Source organism: Curcuma longa, chromosome 12 (assembly GCF_044706935.1).
Source record: "Curcuma longa cultivar G26 ecotype Majalengka, Jawa Barat chromosome 12, ITB_CL_G26_1.1, whole genome shotgun sequence".
Classification (NCBI taxonomy): Eukaryota; Viridiplantae; Streptophyta; class Magnoliopsida; order Zingiberales; family Zingiberaceae; genus Curcuma; species Curcuma longa.
Window position 1 is genome coordinate 1344679 of NC_133872.1, and position 7855 is coordinate 1352533.

The 7855-nt window shown below is 38.8% G+C and overlaps 1 pseudogene; it reads left to right on the top strand.

Annotated features, from left to right (window-relative positions):
* The first annotated feature begins 4417 nt into the window (after window positions 1–4417).
* Window positions 4418–7493, top strand: LOC141843401 (cytochrome P450 93A3-like; annotated as a pseudogene).
* Window positions 7494–7855: the final 362 nt, after the last annotated feature.

The following is a 7855-nucleotide window of genomic DNA, read 5'->3' on the forward strand; positions in this document are numbered from 1 at the left end:
GGATTCTTTAGCGGTGACCATCTTTAGCCCCTCCACTGCCGCCGCAGATGCTGGCCTGGGCACTCTGTCGGAGTAGGCGTCGTAGTCATCATCATAGTCATCATCGTCATATTCATCATCCTCGTCGTCGTCCTCCTCCTCCTCCTCATTGCCGTCGTCCTCATCATCGTCATCATAGTCATCGTCATCGTCATCGTTGCTGATATTCAAGAGGCTAATAATCTTGATGGCAAAAGAATTTGTGTGGATGACAATGGCGGAAGATAACTCCATCGATGCAACATCCATCACATGTAGCCAACAGACAGTGAAGGAGGTGTACCGGAAGAATGCTCGTGCGAAAAAGTCTAGATTCTCAGGCTCCACGTAATCGACTGCCGCTTGCGACAAAATCTCTCGTGCTTCCCTTTCCCATGCCTGCTTCTGCATGAGGAGGTTGAATGTTGCATAAAAGGTGGAGTTGACTTGCTCGATCGAGGGCATTCGAGGAGGAATCGTTCGTAGAGAGAAGTAAATGAACAATTGGGGTGGGGCTATCATGCGACTTTGTTGGATCTGTGCCACTATCGTCATACGATGTCCACCTGAGATGATTGAATGCAACGGAAGATCTATAACGTCGTCCTCTATGGGGGCAGTGGCCATTGAAGGTGAAGAATTCATCAAGGACTGATTAAGAAGTAGAAATATTGATGGTGGTGTCAGGGCCGTCTCAAAGCTCTTTGACGCCCTAGATAAAAAAAAAGGTCTTTAATAATTTTTTTTTTAAAATAAAAAAATTTTCCTCAGCCTTATAGATATTATGACTAGTAGAGATGAACTATGGGCTTTTATTATCAGAACTTAAATGTGCATCAAACTAGCTAAGTTAACATATAAATAGCCAATTAGATTGGATTTATTAAAATAAAATAACTTAAAATTGCTACACTAAGAAATTATTACAAACATACAATATCAAATATCTGAAATCCTTATAAAACACACCATATGAAAGAATTATGAATGCTCTCTTTCACATGTAGATCATTTATAACAAAAGTGTAGAAATAAGTATTAATTAATCAGCTAAAGAATTGTCAATGTATATGAAAAAGTTATATATCCATGGTCGGCATAAACTAGCACATTAAGACACATGGAAAGCCTATATTTGTTATAAGACTAAACGAGATGGATAAGATTGATCATGATATAGGTACATAATTTACAATCTTAACCCTGCTCGGGTAATATTGAAAAATTATAAAAGAGCATTAAACAAATAACACAATCAAAGCCAAATAGTGCGATTAAAGACTTCAGGAAACTTGAAAAAAGAAAAAAAAAAACTAATTTGATATTTAAAAAGACTAGCATTCTTTGTGTTGTATGATAAAAAAAATCGTAATTCATGTTCTTACCGTGAAAAAGAAGAAAGAACGAGGAAGAAAAATTACCAACGAGAAGAAGAAGGACGCCCTCTGAGAGTATTATTGACGAGGAAGGAGAAAAGTGCGGTAAGTGCAGAATCACTTATGAGGAAGGAAAAGAGCTGTAGCATTGATGAGAGAGGAAAAAATTATGAGATCATTGACGACTAGGGTTTTTGAGAGATATTGAAAAGGAAAGAGTTACTAAGTTGGTAACATCTAATTAATAATAATGATTATAACAAATCTAAGACAAATGAAATAAAAATAATTTAATATTCAATTTGAATGTTTCCTTAAAAAATTGAATAGAAATATATTTAAAATGTTAAAAATTATGGCCGTAAATTGAATGTTGAAGACCATTAATTATGACCCCTTAATTTGTCGATTCTTATTCTATTATAAATGATAAACTCCGCAGGACACAAAGGAAGCGGAGCAGAATCGGGAAGGCTTTCGAGCGTAGGAGGCCGATTTTGGGATCTCAGAATCGCCGTGGAGAGCAGACGAGGGAGAGGGAAGCGTGGCGATTTTGAGGTTTGGCCGCGCGATTTGGGAGAGGCGGGATTTTGTAGGGTTTCCTTCGTTTCGCCGGCCACCGTGGACAATGCGTGGACGATGCACAGTGAAACTTCTCGCCACGTCAGATGTCGCGGACGGCTCGCGCAAAACAGTTGCGCAGTATATCATATCTGTATATATATATATATATATATATATATATAATTAATTGCATTTGGTTGATGATTATAATAAAAATTAGAGGTGTAAATGAGCCAAATTGCTCGCGAGCTATTTGAGCCTCGATTTAAAAAAAATTATTTGAGTTCGTTCGATTAAGTTAATGAGCCGAGCTCGAGTCTGATTTCAAGTTCGAAAATATTATCGAGTCGAGCTCAAGCTTAATAGTATTTGATTCGTGAGCTTACGAATATGTTCGTTTAAAGGCTCACGAACGTATTCGTTAAAAGGCTTGTGAATATATATATATATATATATATATATATATATATATATATATATATATATATATATATATATTACATTAATTATAAATATATATTTAAAACGAACCATTTTTAAAACGAAAAACCGAGCTCGAATCGCTCACGAACTATTTAATTTTATTACGAACTAAACTCGAGTTTAGAAAAAACGAATCGAACTCGAGTCTACAAACTATTTAATTTTATTACGAACTAAACTCGAGTTTAGAAAAAACGAATCGAACTCGAGTCTTTTACTGTTCGACTTGATTATGTTCGATTACACCCCTAATAAAAACAAAAAAGAAAATTGCTCACAGAGACATTCGAGACTTGACGGCTGTATTCCGCGTTGGGCAGAGACATTTGAACCACGACCCCCTGGCGCGAGACCTTGAATTGTTAGCGACTGTACCAAAGGTAGATATTTTATCAAACTTTGTCTTATATTATTGCCAAATTTTATCAAATCAAATAATTTTTTGAATATGCAAAATTAATAAATTAGTTTGAATATTATTTTGTGTCGATTATTAAATTGCAAATTGGGACAACTCTGCATCTAATGTATTTTACTAATTTCATTCTTTAAATAAAAAATAATCAATAGACTAATAACCAATGCCTAAGTCAGAAAAATATCTTCTTTCAAATCTAATTTTAAGAACAGGGTTGGATGCCTCGCCCTGTTCATAATTTGTTTCTCGTCGTCCTTCGTATAGGCAATGGCCAACGACTCTTCGGGGGAGCCCTTTCTTCCTGGGTCACTAAATCCTCCTCCAGAAGAGTACTGTTCCGGCTAAATACCGCGGATGGTCAAGCCACCAGTCAACAAACTATCTGATGCTGGCAATCCCTGGGTCACCGGGGAAGTCGCGACACTTCGGGTAGCCTTCGCCAAGAGGTTCCTGCAACACTTGTCGCAAGAGAGGTTAGAATGGCACCGGGGTGATCCCGGTAAGCCACTCCGACACTCAAGTTAGGGTTCCGGTGGAGAAGAGAGAAGAAAAGAGAGGTGCAAGAGCAAGAGGAGTATTGAGAGAATGTTCTTACCGCCCTTTTGCATGGCTATGAGTTACCCCTTTTATAACCAACCTCGAAGGGTTGTATGTAGAGTCAGCTGTCGCGCCTTTCAGGCTGCCATACGATTATCCGGGGAACCTTCCTTCTACCCCACCTACTGTGGAGCTACTTGTGTAGGGGCGTGCGTAGGGGAAGCTCAAGTCCGATTCTTCATATCTTTTCGTATGGTAATGCATGCGAGCAACGAGGTTAGATAGAGACGCCATGTATAACAATTGGATGCGCCTTTAATGCGATGGAGTAGCAAGGATCATTACCAAAAGCACTTGGGCCTGGGTAGACGGCTAACTTGTTCTTTCTTAGCCTGCGGCATTTATGACTAGCGTCAGGAAGTTGCAATTAATGCCGCAGTTGAGCCTGACAAGAGCGGAATGGCTGGGATTAATTGGGGGATTGAAAAGGACGTGACGGAGCTCAGCGAGAAACAGCCACGGGGAGTTCGCAGTGCGGGGTTGTGCTCGCCGTGATGAGGGGGTACTCCGTCGTGGGACGAGTCCGCCGAGACGAGAGGTCATTTTGCCGAGAGGACGGGTCCGCCGAGACGAGAAGTCATTTCACCGAGAGGACGAGTCCGCCGAGACGAAAGGTCATTTTGCCGAGAGGACGAGTTTGCTAGGGGAAGGGATTTTGACCCGGTGGGGTTAGGAGGGGAGGCCATGTCATCCTCCTTTGACTCCCTGTCATCCTCCTTTGACTGCATCAAGCACAAAGAAGAAAAAGCAGAAATTCTTTCCTCGTGCTGATGATCTTCATTGGCACTGTATTTCTGTGGTAAGTTGAGAAACTAAATTTTGTTAGCAAGAACTCACTGTTTTGTAAGCCTTTACGGATTAAAATGCTGAAGCATAATGACAATATAAAATTGATATCAGTCACCGAAACATATAAAATGAAGTTGAAATAATCACCTAACAGTCGATCTAAATTTATAAAATGAGGACGCAAGAGTTGGCCTTCTCCAACCGGCTCATGTCCAAAGCCGTGAGCTACCTCACCTACGGCTCCTCAGATTTCTCCTTCGCGCCCTACGGACCCTACTGGAAGTTCATGAAAAAGCTCTGCGCGTCGGAGCTCCTCGGAGGTCGGACGCTTGACCTGCTCCTCCCCATCCGACGAGAAGAGGTGGTCGCTTTCGTTCGAACCTTGAACGACAAGTCCAAGGAAGGAAGAACGTCCACCGTCGACATGGGCGGCGAGCTGGTAAGGCTCTCCAACAACGTGATCTCCCGGATGACGATGAGCCGTCGGTGCTCTGGGTCGGAAGGAGAGTCGGAGGAGGTCAGGAAGCTAGTGGCGGAGGTGGCTGAGCTGACCGGCAAGTTCAATTTGGCAGATTATATTGGAATCTGCAAGAATTGGGACTTGCAGGGCTTAGATAAGAGGATGGAGGACGTCCACCGGAGGTTCGATAGCATGATGGAGAGGATCTTGAAGGAGAAGGAGGCGTCAAGGAGAAAACAAGGAGGCGGAATCAAGGATTTGCTGGATATATTGATTGATATTTCAGAGGATGCCAGTGCTGAGAAGTGAGACTGAGTAGAGAAAACATCAAAGCCTTCGCGTTGGATATCTTCGTCGCCGGCACCGACACCTCGGCCATCACGATGGAGTGGGAGCTGGCTGAGCTCATCAACCACCCGAACATCCTGCGCAAGGCACGAGTGACGAGACGAGATCGAAACGGTGGTCGGCAAGAAAAGGTTGGTGGCGGAGTCCGACTTGGCCAATCTCCCTTACCTGCAGGCCATTGTCAAGCAGACTCTGAGGCTGCACCCCACTGGCCCGATGATCGCACGACAATCGAACAGGGAGGCCAAGATCAAAGGCTACGACGTTCCTGCGAACACGCCGCCGCCGCCACCGATATTCAAAGGCCACTGATGGCAGAAGAATTTGTGTGGATGATAATGACGAAAGATAACTAATAGAAGCTAATTAATTTAAATATTATGTTTAGACTTTATCTATTCTACAAGTTAATTCTGAATTTGTCAATTGATCAAGCCCATGTAAAACATCTACATATTGCATCGTTTAGGGATGCAATAGAATCAATAAAATTTATTTTCATATCCCTCTTTTGTTCTAATAATAACTCCATCAAAACAACATTATTCATCATTATTTGTAGCAACAGAATGCTCATACTGCAAAAAAGTCTAGGTTGTCAATCTCTACGTAATCGGTCACCACGTCCGATAAAATCTACCGTGCTTCCCTTTCCCATGCCTGCTTCTGTATGAGGAGCTTGAATGATTTGTAAAAGGTGAAGTTGGCTTGCCTGTCCGGTGGTATCCGAAAATTAAGGAATCGTTCGAAGCTAGAGAGAAGTAGATGAACATGCGACTTTGCTGGATCTGTGCCCCTATTGTCATATGATATCCACGTGAGTCAATTGAATGCAACGGAATTAAGTTCCACCAGAACAACATCCTCTAGGGGGCGACGACCATCGGAGGTGAAGGATCCATCGAGGAGGGACTGATTGAGAAGAAGAATATTGATGATGGTGCAATGCAACGTGAAAAAAGTTGGTAGGAATTAAGCTCTCAAAAGAAGACCCAAAAAAAAAAAGAAAAAAAGAAAGAAAAGAGAAGAGAAGCGAAAGGAAGAGAAGATGGTGGGAATTAAGCTCTAAAACAAGTCATGGCGAGGATACAATTATCAGCGGTCTTGTTTACTTATAGAGAACTACTCTCACAAAGCAAATCAGTTTAATCTGTTAGATCCCTTCCGTATAATTAGGATTAGATATCTAGCTGCTAATCAACATTTGATGGAAAATATTAATTCGAACTAAGAAAATCCATTGCATTCAGCTAATCAACATTTCGAATTTTTCGTACATGTTTAATAATTACCTTGAAAAGATCCGATCGGTTTCGTTCTTTTTAGAGAAATGATTTGTTGCATGAAAAACTAGCATGAAATGCTAGCATGAAAGAAACAAGGGGCTGGGTCCCACTTGCATGCAGATGGATCCCACTTCCATGCTTATGTCTTTCATGCTAGCATTTCATGATAATTTTCTCTTCTTTTTAATGGTTTCAACAAATATAAATAAATAAATCTGGAACTAATATTAATACGGCTAGCTATATAATAACAATTTTTTAAAACAAAAAACAAAATTAATACGGCTATATAATAACAATTTTTAAAAACAAAAAACAATAAAAAAAAACAAGGCGGTAACAGAGAGCTAGGTTTGATTATTGACATTTCATAATAGTTTTTATTTTTTATTCTTCAATCAGACTGCATGCGTGATTAAGTCATTCAACCTAATTAAATCAGATCAAGTTTGAATTGGTTCTTTGATTGAAACTGAAACTAAAATCATGAACTAAATTAACGCAACATAAATATATATGATCTATTGTGGAAATTAATTAATTCAGATATTAGAGTACTCGTCATTCGTTCGTCAATAAATTAAAATATAAAAATAATATAATCAAAACTCAATGCTAAATGATATTAGTAATCATTAAGCTAAGTGAGATATATAGATCCGTCAAAAATTAAAATGAGTTGATACCTAGCTCCATTTTCAATTGTAACCATTTCGAATTAAGAAGCTAGTTAAATAATTAACAAAAATATGTTTTAAAACACTAAACAATGTCAAACATCAACAATATGATGTGATGTAATCAATTGTCATGTTGGTTATAAATACATAAACAAAATTAAAAAAAAACAAAGGGCAAAAATCAAAAAGCGTCTTTTTTTATTTTCAATTTTCGATTTTTGATTTTAACCATTTCAATTAAGATTAATCTAGTTAAATAAAAAACATGTTTAAAAACACTAGGCAATATGAAACATTAACAACCTCAACCTGATACCATGAAATCGATTGCCAAATACATAAGCAAAATAAAAAATAAATAAATAAATGTGTCTCTACCCTGTAATCATTCATTGAACCCGCCCTTGTTATTAAACACTATGTGTATTTTATATGACAAAATTATGTATATATGTTTATGCCCTCGGGGTATAGTTGAGTTGGTTAGTGCAGGATAGATTTGTTAAGTGGGCAATTATAGTTTCTCAATTTACCTCCTCATAGAGGGTTGTGTAGGATGGCGGATTCCACTTTTTGTTGAAGTTTATGCATTACATGTCCTCGAGGTATAGTTGAACAACAGTTATGCCCTCCTCCATCGTGGTCAACTGTAACTTCTCAATTTATTTTTTCATAGATAGTCATGGAACCGTTGGAGTAGCAAATTCTACTTTTTTTTTTAATTAAAATTTATGTAATATATATTCAAAAAATTAAAAAGTATAATTCTATATATAATACTTGAAGCTACATTATTAATTATATAACTAAAAAACTTATTTATGACTCGATTGACT